General features: G+C 49.5%; 1 protein-coding gene across 4 annotated transcripts in view; it reads left to right on the top strand.

Annotated features, from left to right (window-relative positions):
• ACTN1 (actinin alpha 1) overlaps window positions 1-22,646 on the top strand; it is a 90,704-nt gene that overhangs the window by 24,356 nt on the left and 43,702 nt on the right. The window contains exon 1 of one of the 4 annotated variants that reach the window (XM_025049119.1): window positions 15,806-15,824. The exons of the other annotated variants lie outside the window; for them this stretch is intronic. The gene's annotated coding sequence lies outside the window, so the exon portion shown is untranslated. Of the gene's footprint in view, window positions 1-15,805; window positions 15,825-22,646 lie in introns of those variants that run through there. 4 annotated transcript variants of the gene reach the window in all.

The following is a 22,646-nucleotide window of genomic DNA, read 5'->3' as shown; positions in this document are numbered from 1 at the left end:
GTTCAAGCCCCGGAATCTGCATTTCTAGCAAGCACCCTACTTAATTTTTAGATAATGCTAGAGACCTCAGTGTAGGATTACCCGAGGAATATTGTTGCTCTATTCTGAATGGTAGTTCAGCTCAACAAACTCAACTCCTTCATTCCTATTCATTCTTTCTCTAGGACATTGATGATAATGCTTTGTTTCCTCGTAGACTCAGACCGTGAATTCATTAGCCCCCTCAAATGTGAATCAGGTATCTATTCTGGACCCCAAGCTCCTGTGACTTAGAGGGAAAGTGAAGAAAGAACAATCTATTCTTGCTTCCCTAACTGTAGATTGTTTTTGGCTTTAGAGCAGGTGGGCCAGTGGGCTATCTACAAGGCTGTTTTAAAGCAGTGTTGCAGTGATAATGGAGACCATGCTTATTCATCCTAGGCATTCCTAGGGGCCATCTGTTTGAGACAGGCAGCCTACCCTGCCCACCAGTCCCTCAGCCTGCTCAGTAGGCCCTCCCTGCCACCGAGCACAAACATCTGTGTCCTGCAGTGACTTGCCAGCTCGGTTGTTTGGTTTCCTGTGGAGAGAGGACTTTTCAGCATTCTATATCCTGCCTCACCCTGCTCCCCCCCACCATCCCCCACCCCACCTTGGTGACCTCTGATCCTCTAGCCTTAGTTGAGCCAAATTCTGACTGTGGTCTCTCGTCTGGGTTCTAGCTTTCATCCAGACAGCATAATAGGGGTTTGAGTTGGCTCTAGACTGCGTGAACGCCTCCTCATTGTCATGATACTGGATTGTTTCGGCCTGGGGGTCTGCCAGCAGCAGTGTGTTTTGCTGGCACAGACTTAAACTGCCCCCCCTGGAGACAGGAGTCCAGGCAACAGGAAGCTGAGAAGGCTTGTAGGACTCAGGTTAATAGGCAATTCTGCAAATGACTCCATACTCCTAGGGGTCATTTTGGTGGATCTAGATCAAGAAACCCTCTGGCTACCTCTCTACCTAGTGGGAGTTCCTCCGGGGAGATCTGACTCTATGGGAGTCTCATCGTAGAAGGGGATCAAGGTCTCAGAAATAAGGGGGATCGAGTTTAGTAGGGAAGGCGTCAGGGGAGCCACATGCCCGTTGATGTCAGAGTGGACCAGGCTTCCAGGGTTGGTATAGAGGATGTGGGACTTGGAGCTAGGATTGAAGGAAGAGGATTCCTAGAGCACTTAACATGGAGACCCAGAGAAGAAGAAATCTTCCAGTCAATACACTTAACTGAGAAATAATTTTAAAAAGGAATAAAGAATTCCTAGCAGGGCAAGGTTCTAGTTGGACAAATGGGTGTGCTGGTTTCTGAAGCGTGGAAGTTTGGTGCAGCCTGCGTGTGGGTTAGTGTCGTGGCTCGCGTATGCAGCAAAAGCTGTGAAAATGTTCATGCCCTTTGGCCTGGTAATTCCACCCCCCAGGATTGTATCCTAAGGAAACTGTCCAACTAAAACCAAGAAATGCTTCAGAATCTTCTCTGTGCAATCGATAAGAGCCAAACTGTGGGGAAAGCTTTCATGTCTTAAACTTTAGGGGAGGAATTTAACAAACCATCTTGATACATGATAGTGGTGGAACAATTTTTCAGCCTTTAAGTCATATTCAGGAAGGTTCTACAGGAAAAAAATAATCAATAGACTGTTGAAAGAGAACGCTATATACTATGTACGTTATAATTGGTTGCACCTGTAAAACCAGTGTGAATAGGAAGATAATATGCAAAAATGAAAATGGCTGTGTTAAAGTTGTAAGATTAAATACTTCTTAAGGAAAATAGTATTTAAATTTTATAGCAAGTCAGGGAGTTTCTGTCTGAAGCACCGTCTCTCTCCAAATATTTTTCTACTGTTGACTGTCCCTTTGCTTGAGTAGTGGCAGCTCCATGAGATTTAACCATCTGTCCTGAGCACTTCACTGTGTGCTGTGCACTGTGAGGTGCTTTGGAGTCCACACAGCGTGTAAGACCTGGTCCCCTGAGCTTAAGGGCAGGGGAAGACGAGATGTGCCTCGGCTGGGCGATCTGATTCGTGCTGAGTGCTGAGATGCGGGCCTGGCTCTGGTGGGGGCTGGGGGAGGTGACGGGGGAGGTGGGCAGATGGTCTGGGCCTTCAGCTGCGGTGGGAGGATCCATAGTACCAGGAGAGTTTTCAGGACAGGGGAGCACCTGGTCTGGCAGCTGGGAAGCCTGCAAAGCCCAGCAGAGTCCAATTCCCTTAAGATGGATCATCGTAGCTTTGAATGAGATTAGTTAGACGAGATGCCTGTTATTCACCTCATTTTCTAGAGACTTGGAAACTCAAGTCCAGGAAATGAACTTTTCCAGGAATCTACAGGGTCCCCCAGACAGAGCTGGTATGCAGCCCCGCTTCCTGTGGGTTGGCTGCCCTTCATTTGCAAGCCCTGCCTTCACCCTCCCAGGGGCAAATCCCCAGGTGTGGCAACCACTCTGTGGTCCCTTTTGGGCTGCTGGTGGAAGATCAGCATTCCTTCTCCATTGACCCTGTCTTGTAAATCTGTCCTTGGCTGTCGTGGGTGCTAGGCGCTCCTGGGGGGCTGCCCCATCCACACATGCCATTTGGCGACTTTGACATTTTGCTTAAGCGGGGATGTGATTGAGAGCATGTGAGGGCGAGAACTAGAGGCGCTGGCTCTTTAAGGCATGGCCTTCAAGTGAATTCTGGCAGAGGAGACACTGAACATTTTATTTTAGGGCCGGGAGGGGGTGGGGGAAAGTCCCCACAGCATCTGGTTTATGTTAAGCCCTGCCCTTCAGAAAAGGGCTGTGTTTATGGTTCGGATGCGGCAGAGGTGGGGCGGGAGGGGTGCTGCTTCCCCCCACTAGGCATTGATGCACAGGGCATGCCCGAAGTTTCCTTCTGCTCCTCCTGCCCCATCTCAGGCTAAATGCTTCCAACCCTGAGAAAAGTGTGACATCCATTTTATCCTGGAGTTAAAGCAGATGTTGGCCTTCTGATGGCCTCTAGCAGCTGGGTCTTGCCAGGTGGAGCTCCATCCGAGTGCCTCAGGACTCCCTGAGTTGGCCGTCTGTCAGCTCAGCTTGTCTGGCGTCCCCAGAGCCCTGGATGGCAAGTTTGTCTGCCATGATCCCGAGGTTGAGGCCTTGTGTCCCAGCGATGCCCAGGGACACAAGGGACACAGCTGGAAGGCTCTGTAGAGCCCCTCTTGACAGATAAGGACCTGAGGCCCAGAGGGCTGGAGAAGCTTGTCCAAGGTGACACAACAAATGAGCAGCAGATTCGAGATTCAAACCACACTCTCCTGACTCTCAGTTGGGTTTGCCTCATATGGCTTCCCCTTCTGCCTGCTGTTTGTATTACTCTTCCAGGCTCTGCTCCCTCAAAGGGCTGGTCTCGGGGACAGGGGTTGGGGTGGCAGGTCTTGAAACTTGGTGGCAATGTTCATGAGGCCATGAGTGCTTCACAGTCTGGACTGACTCACTGTTCTTTCCCAGCACGGGCACAGTCCTGGCTCGGAAAATGGCTCCGAGAATATTGAATGAATGGATGATGAGGTAGTTTGGCCTGAGAGTGCGTATGCTGGTGTTCCAGTTAGAAGCATTGTGTTTCCCTCCGAGTCTCCTTACCCAGACTCTCCTTGTTTCGAGGCCATGTCCTGTCTTCAGAAGCCTGGAGGTTCAGAACTGAAAGGAACTTTCAGTAGCAAAGGTCTCATTGCCTTCCAGTTGCAGATGAGGAAACTGAGGCAAGGCCACAGAGCTAGTCAGTGGGAACATGGACCAAGTCTGCATCCGTCCTGGCGTGTTCATGGTGGGCACTGAGAGTAGAAAGAGGAAAGGCCTGTCTTGTCCTTCGTGCCTCCCCCATCCTGTGTCTTCCTCAGTCGGGTGAGCTATTTTCTCTGCCTCCCTCTCCACGCTAGCTTCCTCTCCCCTTGCAGTGGAGGATGGTGGGGTGCTTTCACTAGAGCCATCTGGGGGTAAAGGCTGGGCATGTGGGGATTGGGCCAAGTCATTCCCTTGTGCCTTCTTAGGGAAGTAGGGCACGCTGGCTCATTTCCTTCCATGGAAACCAAAGCCAGAGTCACCCTGGAGTCAGAGCCCCAGGAGGGGTCCCCCAGCCACCTGTTGTCCCTGGCTCTGGCGGGGCACGTCACTCTTGCCATTTTCACTACGGGCCAGGGGAGGCCCTGTGCAGTATAGCTGGCCCCCAGTCCAAGTCTGCCTTTACTGATTTGTGGGTGGTTCTCGTTCTTCTCTGCAGGGCAGGCTGGTGCTGGTGGCAAGGAATCAGGTGATAGCATTGCCCTGTTCTGTAGGGGGAGTTCTTAAAACACCCTCACGAGTCATGATTTGAAACATTTTTGGTTTACAGGTCTTCGATGCCTTTTTTGTTTTATTATGAAAATATGACATGCTCCTGGTAAAAAAAACAAAGAAAACAACAAAAAAACAAAAACAACACAACAATTCCCCATAGGTAACATACATAATTATGTTTCTGTACCACACATAAAATTTTATGTATTTCATCTATATATTTTTTATGGTAAAACATACATAACGTGAAATTTACATTTTAACCATTTTTAAGGGTATGGTTTAGTGGGGTTGGTGTATTTACATTGTTCTACAACCATCACTACCATCTGTCTACAGAATTCTCTTCATCTTGCAAAATTTTGAAACGCTGCCATTCCTCCCAACTCCCCATTCCTCCCTTCCCCAGCCCCTGACTACCATCTTTCTACTTCTCTGAATTTCACTGTTTTAAGAACCTCATGAAGGTGGAATCGTGCAATATTTGTCCTTTCATGACTGGCTTATTTCACTTAGCGTGATGTTCAGGATTCACTCATCTTGTAGCGAGTGTCAGAATTTCGTTCCTTTTTAAGGCTGAATAATATTCCATTGTACCTATAGACCACATTTTGTTTCTCTCTTCATCCGTTAATGGACATTTGGATTGTTTCCACTTTTTGGCTGTTGTGCATGATGCTACTATGAACATGGGTGTGCACATATCTGTTCGAGTCCTTGCTTTCAATTCTTTTCTGCATATACCCAGAAGTAGAATCACTGTATTTTATTTATTAATTCATTGTGCCTCTCAGAGGCAGGGGCCATAGGTTGTTAGCATAGGGCCCTGGACTTCACCCCTCTTTCCTTCTACCCTAGAGCTGGGTCCCTGGCTGGCTGGATCTGCCACAGTTGCTGGCAGAGGTGGGTGGGCTGGTCAGCTGGGTCGCCAGGGGCATAGTGTGTCCAGGGCTGGGTGTAGCACAGCTCTGGGAAAGTCTGGAGTGGCTGAGCTAATGAGAAGCTCTGGCATCTTTCGGTGGAGAAGGGTCTTATGGGGCCAGCTCCCCGCCCTCCTCTTGCTGCAGACCCTGGGAAGGGGGCTGCAGCCTCCTGGGCACCCTGGTCCAGAGCCAGCTGGCTCTACTCTCCCCATTGGACTGTTTCCCCAGTTCTTCCTGTCCCAGGCTGTTTCCCTCCCACAGACCGGCTTTCCCGGAGGGATAGCGTGTGATGGATTTTTGGCCAGTGAGATACAGACACTAATGCAAAAGTAGCTTCCTTTGGAAAAAATTTCTGTTTCTTACTAAGAGAGCAGGATCTCCTGATTCCTGCTCTCACTAAGTCTGCCGTACCCGGAGTCTACCACTGTCTCAAGCTGGGCCCCCAAATATGGATGCATCCCAGGGCCCCACGCAGAACAAACTGGTTTCTGCCTGCTGGATGGTGTGGACCTCCACCAAGAGCTGTGACACTGACTGACCCCTTGAAAGGATCTACGCATCATTCCCTCTTGGGTGCTCAGTCTGTGCCTTACTGGTGAGGTGTGTAGTTACCTGTCAGCTCGATCATGGCTCCTTGAGAACAGAGCATGTCTTGTTCTGGTAGTGGCTGGTCTCGTACTCTGTCCTTAGTAGATGCTCAGTGAGAGGGAAGAGAAAGCAGTGGAGAGAATCTGGGTTTTGAATGTATACACGTATTGAATCATTACATTGGAGACCTGAAATGAATATAATGTAATATGTTAGTTATATTTCAATTGAAAAAAAAAAAAAGGAATTTGGGATTTGGTGTGAGGGAACTGCTCCTGGCTTTGGGTTTGGGCCCTGCTCTTTGCCAGCGGGGTTACTTAATCCTCTGGGATCTCAGTGTTTCCATCTCTGAAATGGGGATTAAAATCTACTTCTTCAGCTTATTGTGAAGAGTAAATGTGATAAGGGTAATATGCTTAGTAAATAAATGTCACTAAATGTCAGTTGTTGTCACTGTCTTGCCCTCTCAGTGGGAGAGGAGTCACCAGCCGCCAGGCCTGGGCAAGGACTCTGTGCAGGAAGGTGAGGCTTCAGGACCGCCATAGTGCTTGCCCTCTGCTTCTCAGTTGTCTGATCCCTGGCCAGGCTCCCTCAGAGAGGCTGGGTGACAGGAGGAAGGGGCTGGGTGCCGCTGTCTGGTTGGGTGGCAGCAGCTTCCTCTGCAGGAGGAAATTCCTTCCTCTCCAGAGAGATGGGAATTGCTGAACTCTGCCGTAGAGCCAGCTGCTGCTCGCTCAGCTGGAGTTACGTGTTCGGGGGAAGAAGGGCTTTGGGGTACCTGGGACTTCATTCCAGATGCAACAGTGTTCTCATATCTCGGCACCCTTCCCGGCCAGGCCCTATTGGGGTCCCTCACTCCAGCGCCAGGTGTTCTGGCTCGGAGCTCTCCCCTGCCCTAGGTTGCTATATGACTATTTCTTAGGTGGGCCCTAGCTGCCTTTCTAGATTGCAGGCTCCAGGATCCCTGTTTCTCTCCTGTTTGAGGACAGAAAACAGCAGCCTCTATCTCCATGCAGCAAAGTGCCCCTTTCTCCTGCAGGAGAGGATGCTTGGGACCACCCATGCATGGGTCATGTCCACGTTCGGGGGAGGATAGAGGGTAGTCCTGCTTGGAGCGGCTTTCTCCTTTCTGCCTTTCTGCAGAAGAGCCCATCTAGCTCTCCCTGCAGAGAGCATCTAGCAGAGGCTGTGCGGTGTTGGAAAGAGCCTGGCTTTGGCGTTAGCAGTCCTGGGGCGGAGAGGAGCTCTGCCATCTTACTAGCTGTGTCCTAGAATGGGCCCCTATTCTGAGCCTGTTTCTTTATCTATAAAGAGAAGACAGTCTACTTTGCATAGTCATTGCCAGGACTAAACGAGATGACGGATATAAACCACTCAGGTTGGCACCCTGCACCTGGTGGGCTCCCGAAATGGGGGCAGGTGTTCTTATTTCGTGTGCGTGCACAAAGCCAAGGAACGCTCTTAGCAAACCCTCCTTTCCCTTCTCTGCACAGAAGGTGAGGTGACTTTCTGTCACCTAAAGACTTTCTGGACATTTCTGGAGCCCAGAGTTTCCCAAATTTGCCTGATTACGGGATTCACTTGGAATACTCAATACTTGTTAAAATACCGATTTTTGGGGCCCCTCCCAGAACTAAACCAGAATGGTGGTTGGGGCATGATCTATATTTTCGGCATGTTTGAAATAGGCCAATTTGGGAAGCGTTGCTTCTCTCAGAGGGCTCTCTCAGTGGTTGTAACATTTGATCTTCACAAGAGCCCATGGAGGCAGCTGTGAGGCAGGTATGGCCTCACGTAAAGTGGGACCCTTCAGAGGTAAGCCTATGATGCTTTAAGGAGCAGATCTGAGACCCTTAGCTCCCTCGTGGTGGAACCAGAATTAGAACTCAGATCTCCCAGTGCTGCGTGTTCATTGTGCCTGCAGACATTCTATTAGAGCATGGGAAAGGTGGGGGATGGAGAGAGATGGGACGACAGGAAGGAGGTGAGTACCAAGGCTCTGGTGGTGGCAGAGAGGGGACAGTGGCTCCCTTCTGCTGCCCTTTTCGGGAGTCCTGCAGAGACCAGCCATGGGAACAGGTGTTGGGATGTTGGGGCTGGAGCCCCGACCCCACCAGGATGCTTCCCCAGGTGTGCCTTCTAAAAACCAGGGCCCAGGTGACTGGCAAGCCTTGGGCTTCCAAGAGCTACCGGGAATCAGCAGGTATCAGGGTGCAGGGAGGTTACGGAGCTGGCATGGGCCAGGTGGACAGGGAGGTTGGTGTCCTGAAGTGTTGTGGGTAGGTAGCGTCCATCCCCCCGTTTATGGTTAGAAGCACAGGCAAGGCTGGCTCCCTTGTTCAGGCAGTGGGAGGTAGAGTAGAGTATGTGGGAAATGAAGCGTAGGTATTGCTGGGGCAACTGGCCATGTCACTGCCTCACCTGCTTCCTTATTTCCAAGGTCAGTCTGGTCCACTGAAAGAAAATCCTTTAGGTCCTCTGTATGCCCTACCCTTCCTTTCCAGTCTCCCCTAAGAGGCTCTTAATGATGTTTTCAACCTGATTTTCTACTGGTTTTGGTGGAGAGGCTTGGGGAGTGTGGGAGGGAAGCGCACTGGTCCATTAGGGTGTTCCAAGGCCAGGGCTGTCTGTCCTTTCTTTATCTGGGGAGCTTTAGGAGTTGTCTCTGCTGGGCCCCACCCCTGGAGGGTGATCTCACTGGGCTGGGGTGAGATGGGTTGGTGGGTAGTGAGAGTAGAGGAGCCGGCTCTGGGCTGAAGCACATGACCTGCCGCTAGGCCCTTGGGAGGGTCAGGAGAGAGGAGGGAGTGAAGTCCAGGATGACTGAGCCTGTGCTTAGAAGCATGGGCTCTGCAGCCTGAATTTTGGCTTTTCCATCTACTTTTCAATGTGATCTTGAGCAACTTTGTGAGCTTCTCTGTGTCTCAGTTTTCTCTCCTGTAGAATGGGGTTGATGATAGTACCTACCTCATAGGTGGTTGGGAGAATTCATTGGTCTCTGAAGTCTTTTTGCTCTGACCTTCAAATTAGATCGTTAGACTGGGGTCTGTAAATCTTTGGTAATCGTGGCGACCTGCTATAGGTGTCTAGGTGGGCAGGGGAGTGGGATGGAAGCCATGTTTCAGTGGGTGGCACCTTCACCCATTCATTCACCTGTTGGCCCAGGTCTGAAATCTGGGTGTAACCTCTGATCCCTCCCTCACTCCCTGAGTATCTCTCGTATCCACCCATTTCTCTGTCCCCACCACCGTCCTGGTCTCAGCCTCTGTGGTTTCATGCTTGGACTTTGGCATTGCCTCCTACCTGGTCTCTGCTGCCATTCTTGTCACCTCTGATCTGCTCTTCACACTGTAATTAGGAGTCTCTTTCAAAGATGCAGGTGTAATTATGTGTAAACCAACATCTGATTCCTGCACACACACCTCCCCACCCTCCCCCCCCCGCACCCTCATTCCTGGGCTGAAATCAAACAAAATCTCTTGGTGGCTTCCATTGTGCTCAGGAGAAACCATCCTGGCGTCTTGCGGGAGCCCCACACCCCTGCAGCCTGCTGACCTCCTGCCTTTGGCACGCCGGACTCCTCTCCTCATCCACCAGCCCCAGTGGCCATCTTCCTGCGGTTTGAGTAGGCCTTATTCCCTTCGCCCTGGAGCCTTTGGATTTTGTGTCCTCTGCTTGGGTGGCACCACCCTCCTGACCATTCCCGACCGCACACATGTGCATAGGGTGACTGCACGTCTCTGTTCGCACCTGTCGTTCTGATGTAATTATTAATAGCACCTTTTGTTTTCAGGTGCGCTGGTTTGGATGATAAATTATATGGTGCCCTTTCTCATTTACAATCTTTTCATCTAAAATTCTTCGGCTCTAAAAATTCTCCGACTTCCTCAGGGCAGTGGTCACACACACACATACACACACACACACACACACTCCATGGACCTGTTTAGGGCCTCGTTTTAGTCTCGTGCTTTCTGGAGCTTTTCATATATGCATTTAAGCTCAGTTGCAAATATATACTCATTTATAATTTGTCATCTCTGTTAGACTAAAGGCTCCTTGGTTTAGGAACTGTGTCTTTATTTGACCATCATGTGACCCCAGTTCCTGACACAGTTGGTGTTCAATAAGTATTGAGTGAGTGAGTGAGTGAATGAATGAATGAATCTGGCTCCAGATTACTGGAGAGGGTAGCCTGGAGCCTGGGTGAGTCAGAAACATCTACAGTGGTCTGCTGTGAAGAAAGCTGCTGACAGGCCAATCCAAGCCCAGACAAACTGGTGGCCCACACTCTGGCATACACGCCACCCGACTTGGCTGCCCCGTAATTATTCATGGTCTTTCTCAATGGGCTTTGTGTCCGGAATGCCAGAAGAGGAGAGTTCAACCTCTCCACCTAAGGAGACTGAGAACTTAGAAGAAAAACCTGCCCAGCCCATTCTGCATCCCTAGGGAGACACAAGGTCCAGGACCTTCTCTCGTGGCTGCATGTGAGCGCTGGGGGTGGTTCTCAGCCCAGTGTCCCGGGCTGCCCTTTACTCTCCCTGGTCCAGGCCCAGGGACAGCCTGAAGGCAGCTGCACAGGTCCCCATGTGGCTCAGTAGGATGGCTGGGGCCGGTGGTGCTGGCTAATTCCTCATTAGTCCCCAGCCTGAGTGTAGGTGGAAGGCTTACCTGGAAGAGTCTCAGCCCCCCAGGAGAGTGGGAAGGGCTTGGGCGCTCTGTAGACCCCAGTTGAAATCTCAGTTGTGCCTTTCAGTACTGTGTGAATGGGAAGGTCGCTTAATGCCTCTGACCCTCAGTTTCCTCCCCTAACATAAGATTGTGGAGTGGGTTTGCTGAGATGGTGCATGCCTCACTAAGTGGTAGCAGGCCTCATCTTTGAGCAAGTCCAGAATCTTATTCCTTCTCAAGTTCCCTCCCTAACAGGCTCCCAGAGGTTGACAGCCTTCAGTGTCCCCATCTTGAAATTGACAGCATACCACTGTACTTTCCTCTGCAACAAGGTTTTGGGGGAGGCTGCAGTCCCTCTCCCACTGCACAGTTTCTGAGATTAAGCCCAGTGCTGGGGGACAGAGTGGGTGTGATTGCTGAGCTTTGTGGAGGGCTGTGAACACACTCACCCACAGACAGAAGCCCGGCATTCTGCCTCACCCCAGCAGAGTTGAAGCGTCCTGGCCAGATCTGCCTGTGTCTGCATTTTTTCCCAACCTTCCAGAAATGTGGAAGTTTCCACAGACACATTCCTGGTCTTCAGCCTCATGCTCCCGGCTGCCGATCCCCCTGCTGCCCAGTCTCTCAAGCTGAGCTGGCTATGCTGAGGCATTGGCTGGCCGCCTGGCTGGCAGGCTTCTGTACTGGGCTGCAGGTGCCCTAGACTGCTGACGGGTGTAGTGGACGGGCTGGGAGGGCAGTGATGGCAGTCCGCTGGGGCTTGGGTGGGGTTTTCCCTGGCTCACAGGTTCCCTGTGGCTCCTTTGGGGTTTCTGTGCAGCTTTATAATGTGCTGATCTGTGCTTGTGTTTTGGGAGAAGAAATTTTATTTTCCTAGACCTCTGGTGAAGAAAATGGACTTAATTAGGCCCCTCAGTTCATGGCTTACTTTCATTACAGGTGTTTTATTTCTTGAACCCCCACCGTAAGTCAAGTAGTATGCTATTTAATTCTTACTGTGACCGCAGGAGGGATGGATTTTATCAATCCCGTTTTACAGATGAGACCGTTAAGGCTTCAGGCTGCAAAGCCGAGGGTCACCCCTCAACTTCATGGAGGAGTCAGGTTAGGCACTCGAGTCAGCCAGACCACAGATCTCCATATTTTATGAATCCCAGGCTGGTCCAAAAACTTGTCATCTGGGGACATTCTCTGTAGAATTGAGTGGCTCGTAGCTCTCAGCATCTGTGCCAGAAAAACCAAATGACCTCACTTTTGGGTGGCTTTTCCTTCTTTGGGGAAGGAATGTGTGGGCCATTCCTGTGAGCTGTGGCCTGAGAGGCCTGTGTGCTGTCAGACCCGCAAGGGCTGGAGTCAGACTCCAGACGTGGGGGAGGTGTTACAGGCAGGACCGAGCTTGGGGACAGCAGCAAGGAGCAGGCTGTTCTCACACTGGCCTCCAGAGCAGGGTGCCGTGAACTGTGCCAGGGAGGAGCCAACTGGACTTTAATGGTCAAACACATGCCCTTGGGGGGCTTGACTTGTTCTTCAGAGTAACCACCAGCTGGGGAGGCCACCGGCACCTAAAGCTGACAGACAGTTCAGGCCTGGCTCAAATGCTACATACGGCCAAAGATGAGACCAGGCTCACCCACCGTGGAGCCCTCATCTCAGCTTGCTTACGACCTACCACTCAGTTACTGTAGTACCTGGAGTGGGTGAAGGTCAAGGGTCTGCCTGCCTTTGAGACTGGTTTCTTGCCAGTGGACCAAAAATCAAAGCAAAACCAAACAAAACCTTGATAATAGGCTTAGTTGGGTCCTGGAATATTTGTTTTTGTTGTTTTTTTTTAAAATAACTTTATTGAGTTATATAATTCATATACCATACAATTCGCCCATGTAAAGTATACAACTTAATGGTTTTCAATATGTGAAACTATGACTGCAGTCAATTTAGATAATTTTTATCACCTCAAAAAGGAACCTTATACCTCTTAGCTCTCACTCCCTTAATTCCCCCGCCCCTAGCCCTAAGTTACCATTACTCGACTTTCTGTCTCTAGATACACTTTTGTTTTTTTAATATCGAATGAGCACTTAATCTGTGTCTGGCACTGGGCTAAGCCCTTCGAGTTGGTTCACACAGCCCTCTCGCTCAGCAACCTCACAGAAAGATGCTCATTTTTGGCTTTGTCTTACTGATGTGGAGGCCGAGGCTCATGAGTCTGGGATCACAAAGGCCATAGGTGACAGAGCCTGTGATGGCTGGACTTTGCTGAAGGCTCTTTGGTCCCTGGGAGAGGCCAGGCAGTGGACGGTGGCAGATAGGTGGGGGTAGCAGACTCTCATGGGCCAGTCCATGTTTCTTCACTGGATCACACTACCTGACTTTTAAAACTACTCTGAATTCTCTCAAGAGCCCGCAGGTTCCACCTGCACTGGCAAAAGGGCTTTGAGTTGCCCAAGCAGTGGCCTGCCTTTCGAGGAAGACTGGCAGGAAGGGGGTACCCAGCTAGGCCTCATGGAAGGCTGGGAGCCCTCTCCAGCCTGGCATGTTCATTAGGTCAGACCGTCTCCCAGATTGAGCCATTGGGTCCCCTCCTCCTTAGCCACCCGCTGGGCATCTGGAGCTGTGTCTCCTGAAATGGGCTGCAAGTGGACATAAATCAGGAAATGCACAGGCCCCGGCTTTTCTTCCAGCACCCCAGCTGGGAGGATGGTCTTAGGGTTTCATCATTAGTAGGAAAAAAATGACAAGACCTCTTTCTTTTTGACCCGTAGAGTTCTGTGAATGATGAACTTTGATTTGCTAGAAAGGGAATGGGAAGTGAGGGCAGTCCGACAGCAGGCATTTATTAGGCTCCCACTCTGTCCGGTGCAACTTGCTGGCTGTTTTGCATCCATCAGTGCCCTTGTCATGACAACCATGGTGCAAAGTAATGATATTATGTATCCCCACTTGTCAGATGAAGCAACTGAAGCCTAGACAGGTTAATAAGGTCACATAGCCAGGCAGTGAAAAAAGCTGGCTGGATTAATGTTTTTAAATATCCGTTGTAGGCCTAGCACCAGACTAAGTACATAAGATCTAATTTGGTCATCTTGAATGCTTTGCTGTCATGGGTGGTGTTATCTCCATTTCCCAGATGGGCATCCTGAGGCTGAGATTAAGAATTCTGTCCAAAGAGAGAGCTAATGAGACGTGGAGGCTGGGACTGGAGCCCCAGCTCTGACTGGTTGCAAAGTCCAGCTACTTCGGGTGCCCCCAGCTACCTGCACTTTGAGTTTCCAGGACCCCAGCATTCACATGGCTTGGGGTGGGGCAAGCTGTTAGAGAGGTGCTTTTTCTGAGCAGAGGAAACTGCCTGATAGTTCTCAGTTTTTTCAGCAACCGCTCCCAGGTGGGTGGAAAGTAAATAGATCTGGGTGGAGATGTCTTGAGGACTCTGCTTTTCATCTGTGAGTGAACCAGCTGACAACTTGCTTTGAAAGGCTGGCATTCAGCCTCCGATAAGTTAACCAGATACTCCTGTTTACGATACCAGAACACTGGGCATCTGAGATCACTTCTGGCTGATCTTTGCATAGACAAACCACCATTGCCCACGCCCTGGCCACATTGGCTGTGTGTGGAGGTCAGAGGGACTGCAGGGTGGTTGGAGGGAGAAAGAATGTTCCCTGGCTGCCCCCCTGGCAGCTCCACTGAGAGACCTCCTCACCAGTAGACGCTGCAGAGAACTCAGCCATACGCACATGTTCTGGCCCAGCCCTCTCAGGGGGCCCTGGCCTGACACTCACACACCTGCCAACAGTGGCAGAAGAGGGTTAGGCTCTGACTGGCAGCCTAGGCAGGGCGCTCACCTGGAGGGTCTGGGGGGTTTGGGGGAGCTGATTTTTGACTTGATGAGCCTAGACCAGGGTCCCAGTTGGTCTACTTCAGGGAGAGGAAGACCATGCAGTGAGAAGCCAGCTTTTATGAGAAGTCTTGTACAGCCTTCAAGAGACTTAGAAACTTATTTTTGTTTTTTTCTGGGGTCACTTTTTCCTCCACAATTAGCAGTTTGCTGTGTAACTGTTGGGTGGACATGTGTGCATAGTCGCTGGCTTATTCTCATATCCGGGTCCCTAATTCTGACTTTCTTTATAATATTTTACACTGATAGGACACTTTGTTTTTCAGAACCCTTTCTCTATGTAGTATTTTATTTAATTCTCTTACTAACTCTTTTAAATAGATGAGATACTTTCTTCCCTTTTTATCATTTTCTTGTTTTTTATTTTGGAAACGTCTATTTTTTTTCCCCTCTGATAATACACGAGCACTGACTCCTCTCCCCCCAAAAAATTCCCAGAGAAATGGGAAGTCCCTCTATCCTGTCCCAGAGGTCTGACGTAACAGAGAAATGTACATACTTCCGGACAAACTTTTCTTACATTAGCATAGCTTAAAAAAAAACAAACAAACAACAATAGATAATGACTGCACATGGTATAAAATTGAAAAGAAACAAAAGGGTATTCTGTGAAAAGCTTGTGTTCCTCCCTCCTGTCAGGAGCATCCTAGCTCCCCTCCCGGGAGGCAGCCAGGGTTCCAGGTCCTTGTATGCCCTCCAGGATTATTGTGGCATAACGCTTTTAGGGACCATTCAGTAATCTAACACCAGGTGTCTGGTGGTCAGGGGGCACCTAGCAGTCCTGGGGCTGAAACACTAGTCATACTTTGAGTCCATTAAGATGAAATTGTCCCTGTGGAATTTATAGGCCTCTTTGATGAGGAGCAGAGCTCACCAATCAGAATCAACCCTACACAGGAACGAAATCCCTGGGTGCTCTATTTAGTGGTGTCTTTTTAATTAGGTGCACTGTGATGGAGAAAGTTGCTGGATTCCAGCCTGCAAGGAACTGGTTTGGAGTTACATGGCTGGAAGGGGTTGAGGTGACTTAACGAGGTTATGTGCATGCCTGGCTGAGCCAGGGCAGGATCCAGGTTCCCTGACCCCTGTCCTCTGCACAGTAACTCTTCTGGAGTGAACCATGGCTGGTGTTGGTCCCAGGGGAACAGGAGAATGTGTGCCAGGGAGGGGTGTGATCAGCACGTGAGCCCCGCCACCACCGCCCCAGTCTCATTTGGCTATGGGTAGGTTATCTTGTTTACTCTGCTGTTAATACAGCACAGTAGAGAAAGCGCCTTTGTCAGTGGCGGCTTCTCAGGTAAGGTCAGCTGCAAGCACACAGCTTGGGATTGTGCACCAGGTCAAGTCAACATCAAAAAGGAGGGCGTTCACAGGGACGAGGGCTGGGAGTAGATTGCCTTTGCAGCTGCCTGGGCAGGGAAAGCAGAAAAAGGTCATGGACATTGCCGTGCCAGGAGCACGGGCACTGTCTGCGTTTGGATGAGCTTCGTTTCGGCTGTTTTCTCATTTGTGTGATCCCTCACATAGTTTTAAACCCACAGTATATACAATTTTGTGTCCTACTTTTTAGTTAATAACATATAAACCTTTTTCCATAGTAATATACAGTTTCCGAACCCATCATTTTGTCCCTGGAATGTTTCATTAAGTGGATGAACTATATTTACTTAACTAATACTTTATTAATATAGTACAGGACTATTTCTGATTTTTTTTCCTCTCGAGTATGCTGGCAAGAATGTTTTCATGCTCATAGCCTTTTCTTTATTTAGCATTATTTACCCAAGATAGAGTCCCAACTTTGGGCTGAGAGTTTATGCCCATTTTGGTTCCCTTAAGTGAGTTGCTTTCCACAGGAGTTGTACCACACTAGCCTGCCTGCTGTGACATGTTGTGGGCTTCGTCGCTGTATGCAGCTTACTATGGGAATTAACAGAAACTTCTTTTTGCAAATGTAGCAAGTGAAAATTGGTGCTTCTGTCTTAATTCACGAAGCATGGCAGTGTGCGTGCACGAGTATGTGTCACATCTCATTGTTCCTGGTGACAGGTCCTTGACCAAGCCCAAATGAGGGGAGACTCCGCCACCCTTCACAGAAAGTCCCTGCAGCTTTTGCTACCTGTTCTCAGATAGCTCTGTTAGGAGTGTTATCTGTGCTGGGCACGGCTGTCTGTGGAGTGCTTATTTTCACACACACTATGGTTTTGTTTTGTTTTGTTTTGTTTTGTTGGAAGACTTAGAAAGATTTCCTATTTCCCATCGTGGAACCATAGACCCTATGAGCCTCAATTCAGATTTAGCCTGCCGACATATTTTTGGGGCTTGTGGGGTATCTTATTTTTAAATTGTATCAGCATTTAAAAACTAGGGGATTCACATAGAAGCCCAGATTTCTGGCCTCTTCTTCATTGGTGGTCTGGCAACCGAGGGCCCACGTTCTCATAAGGAGACAAGGAGAGACTACCCGTCCCCTCGTCACCCTGCTCTGAGACCGAGGCTGTGCTCCAGGTGCCATTTATCAGCTTGTATACTTGCAGCCATTTCCCCCTGAGTGGAAGAACAATGGGACAGCCCGAGATGGCCACTGTTTCAAAAAAAATCCACGTAGCACTGACCAGTCCCACTTTCTTTCTTACACTTGCTCCTTTTGCTCATTTATTAGACCTTGTCGTGCCTTAGTTTCCTCCTCTGTAAAATGGGGACAATGATAGCACCTGCCTCGTAGCGTTGTGGAGATTAAATGAGTCAAAGTGGGTACGGCACTCAGACGAGGGTCTAACGCCTAGTAAGTGCTCAACAGATGTTAGCTGCTATTGTTGTTGTTACTGGTATCACTATTATTTATGGCAGATGTGTTTATTTCCTCTAGACTAGGTTCTTAACTGGGAGTGATTTTTGGTTGTCGCAGCTTGAGATGGGGGGATGTTACGGCACCTAGTGGGTTGGGTCCAGGGATGCTGCTGAATATCCTTTGATGCATAGGACACCCCCTCCCCCAACAAACAAGTAACCAACTCAAAATATCAATAGTACTGACGATGAGAAACCCTGCTCAGATATTTAAGTGTGTGACTTTTGTTCTGAATGAACCCTTCAGACACATCTCTAAACCAACTTTTCAAGGGCTGCCTTGGGCTCTCGAATTATCAGAATTATAAGGGACCTTATTTAGCTCAGCCCCCCGCCCCCCCGGGGGAGGGGCTTGAATCCTTTCCCAGCACCCTCATCGAGCACATGCCTTTGGCAGGTAGCACATTACATCCAGCTTTTAGTCTGTTCTTTATTACGTTGAAGTCTCGTCTTGCAGCTTCCTGTTCTTCATCCTAAGAGTAACAACAACTTGTTGAGCCTCACGTGTGGGTGATTGTGCTTATTGGCATCTGTTGTGTGTTGTTGCGTTGATCTTCACCACCTTTGAGGTAGGTTCTGTTATTATACCCATTTTATAGATGTGGAGATTGAGGGTTGGAGAAGTGAAGTCTTGCCCAAGGTCCGTTAGGGTCAGAGCTGGGCCTGGCTCCAGGTCGGCTTTGCTCTAGAATCCACACATTCCTCACCATTGGTGTGTGCTGCCTGCTTTGCTCTGCCCGGGAATGTGCCCAGCGAGTTTATTCGCTTGTCCATGGGAAGGTCTTCAAATATTTGAGGTAAGCTCCTGAGTCCTCCATCTCTCCTCTAGATTAATGAGCCCAGTTCTCAGAGTTCCCCCAAAGACATATTTCTGATCTGCTCACCATCTAGAATGTTCTCTAACCTCTGGACAACCACTTGATTGCCCTTGGGCTCTGCTGCCCTCCCCTGTCTCTACCACACTGCCTCCAGAGAGGCTGCCCATCCCACATCAACTCAGACTCTCTGTGCCAGTGCTGGCCAGAGTCACACATTTTCCATCTCGTTGTTTTCACAGTGACCCATTTTCAGTAATACTGCACAAGATTCAGCCCACCCTTCTGGCCGCATTTACAATCTTGGCTTTAGTTCTGCTGTTTCCTCCTAGCACCCAACCTGTACCTGCACCTGAAACTCACATTGTCCTGGTGGAGCAGAAAGTGTATGAGACTGGGAGTCAGGTGGCCAGGTTGTGAATGCGCCTAGCTATGTGGCCTTGGGAAAGCCATTCACCCGCTGTGGTCCATGTGTCCTCAGTTGTAAAGTGAGGGTTTGACTTGGGTGATGCTTAGCATCTCTTCCAGCTCTGTCTTTCTTTGATGACATGTGTTGAACAGCACAAACTTGCAATAGTTATAATTATTGTGGTAGCAGTAATAATAGGTAATTATTGAGTAGTCACTCTGTTCCAGGCCTTCTTTTCAGTGTTTTAAGTGGATTGTCTCATTTACTCCTCCAACCAGCCCCATGCTATTATTACCCCATTTTACAGACGAGTGCCTTGAGGCAGAGCCATGTTGAGTCACTTGCCCAGGGTTACCACCTGGCTAGATGTTGATGGGCCTGTGGTTTGTGTTGTCAACTTTAGAGCAATTGAATCCTTCCAATCTCTTGGGTGCTTGCTCTGTGGAGTGATCCTGTGACCTTTCTGTGCTTCTGCATCTTGTGTTTTACCACACCCTCCTCCCACCAAGATCAAGACTATGAATGTATTTGACCTCAAAAGTCAGTCCCAGACTCATGGGATGGATGATCCTTGATACCTCTGATCCCAGTGGAGTGTGACTGTCAGATATCCTTTTAGAATCTAAAATTTAGACATTAATGATGATGCTAGTGACTATCTTGCCCACTTACTGTATTTCAAACACATTATATTATTAATATAATTAATTAAATATTAATATGTTAATATATGTTTTCAATTTTTGGTTGTAAAATAGACTATATTATTTAATCTTCATTGTAGTTCTGCTCAGTAGATGCTGTTGTTTCCATTTTTCAGATGTGAAAACTGAGGCTCAAAGAGGCCTATGTGGCTAAAATCACATTCTAGTGCATCTGATCTGGGGAGTAGGGAGAGCATGTTTTCAAGCCATTTACCATCTCAACCCATTTTAAAAGAAATATATGGACATGATACTTATTAAAGATATAATGGAAACATATGAGAGAATTCTGTGGGAAAGCAAGACTGTGAGACCCATAGAGAAGGTGGACAAAGATGCTCCTCTCTCTTCATCAACTCCATGGACCTCAGCTAAGGTCAAGTGTCTCTGTCTCCTGCCCGTGCCTGTCCCCTCCCCTCTCATGGAGGCTGACCAAGCCCGATGGCAACCTTGAACTACAGTGCTGGATAGTTACACTCTTTGTCTCCTCAAATCACCTTTATGCCATTAGGCATGGGTAGACGCTTCAAGGTCAGTGAGAAGTTGAGCAGGGGTCTAGGCTCTGTGCCAGCTCCTCCCTCTCTGTCTAGGGCTCTCAGAGGCTGTGCAGAGGGGCTGGAAGCAGATAAAATGAGAAGAGAATTAGCCCTTACTGCAGCTCTGTGAGCACTTCTAACATGGTGCCCTAGCATTTTTCCTGAGACCTCTCAGCATCCCTGAGCCCATTTCTATAACAGAGCAGGGTCCACTGAGTGCCTATCAGCTCCTGTCTCCTTAGTGAGGCTGAGCCAAAGCAAGGACGTAGTGATTGGGCTCTTAAAGCATGGAGAAGGCCACACAGGGCAGGGCCCGGTTGGGACTTGCCCTTTATTTGTATGAGGCTGGACCATAAGCCTGCTGGGGTAGTGTTGCCCACCATGTTGGAGCTTCCAGGCTGGAGGACATGCAGCCCTGGATCTCTACGTGGCTGTTGACTTTTGCTCCTTGCCGGACCCATGGGCACTGCTAAGGGTCAGGCGCCCTTCATCATAATGTGTAAGCTTAAGCGTCAAGGCCAAGGCCCGCCTTGCACCCAAGGAGAGGCTCTGCGCGTGCGTGGACGCCCGTGTTGCTGACACTGCCGTCTCCCCTCTTTGTGTTCATTAGCCTCCTCTGCTTGGGGTCCACAAGGCCACTGTCAAAATCCCAGGCTTCCTGCCCCCCCCGCCCCCATTTTAGCCCTTTCCCATAACATATCGGCACTAATTAAAAACAAAAAAAAGATTTTCTCAGACATAACCGGGTGTCGTCTTGAAAACGCTGTGAGCACATGCAGTGGCAGAGCCCAGGACAGGTTTGGTGGGCTGGGAGCACAGAGGGGCGAGCGCTCTGAGGCCATCATCCATGAGAAGGGTTCAGGGGAGCTCGTTCTTCTCCTCTTACCATTTACCGAGCACTTTCTAAGTGGCAGGCACTTCATAAATATTTCTAGTTAATCCTCCCGGTTTTTACAAAGTGCCATCACTATCCCCATTTACTGTTTAGGGAACCGAGGGTTAGGGAGGGCCATCTGAAGGCCACGTTAGCTGGTAAACAGTGGATGTGAACATTGAACCCAGACCCAGTGCATGGGGAAGTGCCTCTGCCTAATCACTGAGTCGCCTCCATTTCCTCCTCAGGTCTGAGCTTCGAGACAGGTGCTGCTTGTGCGGGGAACCTTCCTGCTTGGGAGGTGCTCAGAGGCTCCTTCGAGGCCAGCACCTGTGGGAGCCGGGCTTGGGCCTTGCAGGTTTTAACAAAGCACAGTCCCTGAGGCCTCACAGTAAGGCTTTGTTTGGGAGACCTGAGCAAACACGGGTGCGGCTCTGTCCCCCGGGCTCCGAGTCCGGCTTCCCCAGGAAATGGGGCAGGCTGCTTTCAACGGTACTTTTCCTCTTGCAGAGCAGTATCTCTTTACAAAAGCGGCCTCTTCCTCCTTCCTGGCACCCCAACCCCCCTCCACAACTGGGTGGTAAACAGTGAGGTTCCCCAGCCCCCCAGCCATGGGGGTACAGGCGATTCCCAGCAGAACCCTGGCCAGCCTGGACTTGAGACTAGCCTTTATCCTCGTCCTCCTGAGTCCCCAGGGAGAGGCTGAGTGTGGGCCTGGAATGGAGATGAGAGAGAGCAAGGTGCTGTGGCAATACAAGATGGTCATAAATGAAGAAAGTCCCACACCCCATGAATGTACAGTGTGATGACACCCGGCAGAAGTGCGTATATGGACAGACGATAGCCGGGAGAGATCGTGGAACCACAAAATAAATTGTATTTATTTTAAAGATTTAGAAACTCTTTATTATTTTTTATAACAGCAAAAGTTACAATAAAATGAAAATTAAAAGCCAAGTGTGTACGCTCTCATCTCCTGCCAGGTTTGTGATGCCAGCGCTAGAGGCAGGGCACCCAGCAGATAGATACTCTTTCTTGTCCTGACGCATTCCCTTTCCTCTGAGCTGTCTTCTGCTTCCGGAGGGTCCCTGAGAGCTCCGTGCGGCCCATCACCCCCCTGCACTTAAACACCATTCAGCATCACCCACACATGCAGTTGGACCTTACAGGACCTCCCACTTTGCATGGGTTCCTAACTTGCTCCTTAACCAGTTGCCTGATTTTTATATCCACTAGAATGTTTGCTGCACAGGGCAGGGTTTTTTTCTGTTTCGTTCACTGCTGTGTTCCTGCCCTGGGACTCAGGGAAGAGCATTGAGTCCATCCCAGTCTGGAGCTGACAAGTGGCCAGGCAAGGACCATGCAGTGGATATCGACAATGTTGGAGTGGGTGCAGGATGCTGTGGGCTCTGTGCCCCCAACCCAGACTTGGAGGGTGGCTGTCAGGAAAGCTTCCTGGAAGGGGTGATATATCTTAGCACAATCTTGAAAGATGAGCGTGAGTTAGCCAGGTGTGATATAGAGGACATTCCAAGCTGAGGAATCGGCGTCTGTCCCCTGCTTATCCCCAAGCTCTGTCAGTCTTCCCAAAGCTTTGGGATAGCACACATGGGAATGTGTCTGGCCTACAGAGTGGAGATGTGTTTGTAGGGGCAGAGAAGTATCCTTTATTGGTAAGTTCCTAGTGAGGCATGATTTAAAGATGGGGTAGTTATTATGACACCTTGGAGTGACATCTGTGTGGACTGACATCTGCTCACAGGCTTTTCAGTTCTTGCGTATAAACCTATGCAGCCGTTTATTTCCTCCAGTAATCATTGGTGTGGTGTTCTTCTTCTCATTCATTGCCACTTTACTTTGGAGTTCTCCAGGGCAAGGGGAAGTGGTGGTGGGAATCATGAGTCTGGTGACCTTTCCAAGAAGGAAGGCTATTTCTAGTGTGGCTGCTGCTATTATGATGAATAATGCACTGCTCACCATTGCAACCTCAAGGGCAAGTGGGAAGAGAGCTGAGCCGACTGGTCCTGCTCTGGGGGACTGAACAATGGCTCTTGAAGCACCGCCCG

This window comes from Pteropus alecto, unplaced genomic scaffold (assembly GCF_000325575.1).
Source record: "Pteropus alecto unplaced genomic scaffold, ASM32557v1 scaffold276, whole genome shotgun sequence".
Lineage (NCBI taxonomy): Eukaryota > Metazoa > Chordata > Mammalia > Chiroptera > Pteropodidae > Pteropus > Pteropus alecto.
The sequence above is the reverse complement of the archived record's forward strand: the minus strand, read 5'-3'. Positions and strand labels throughout refer to the sequence as shown.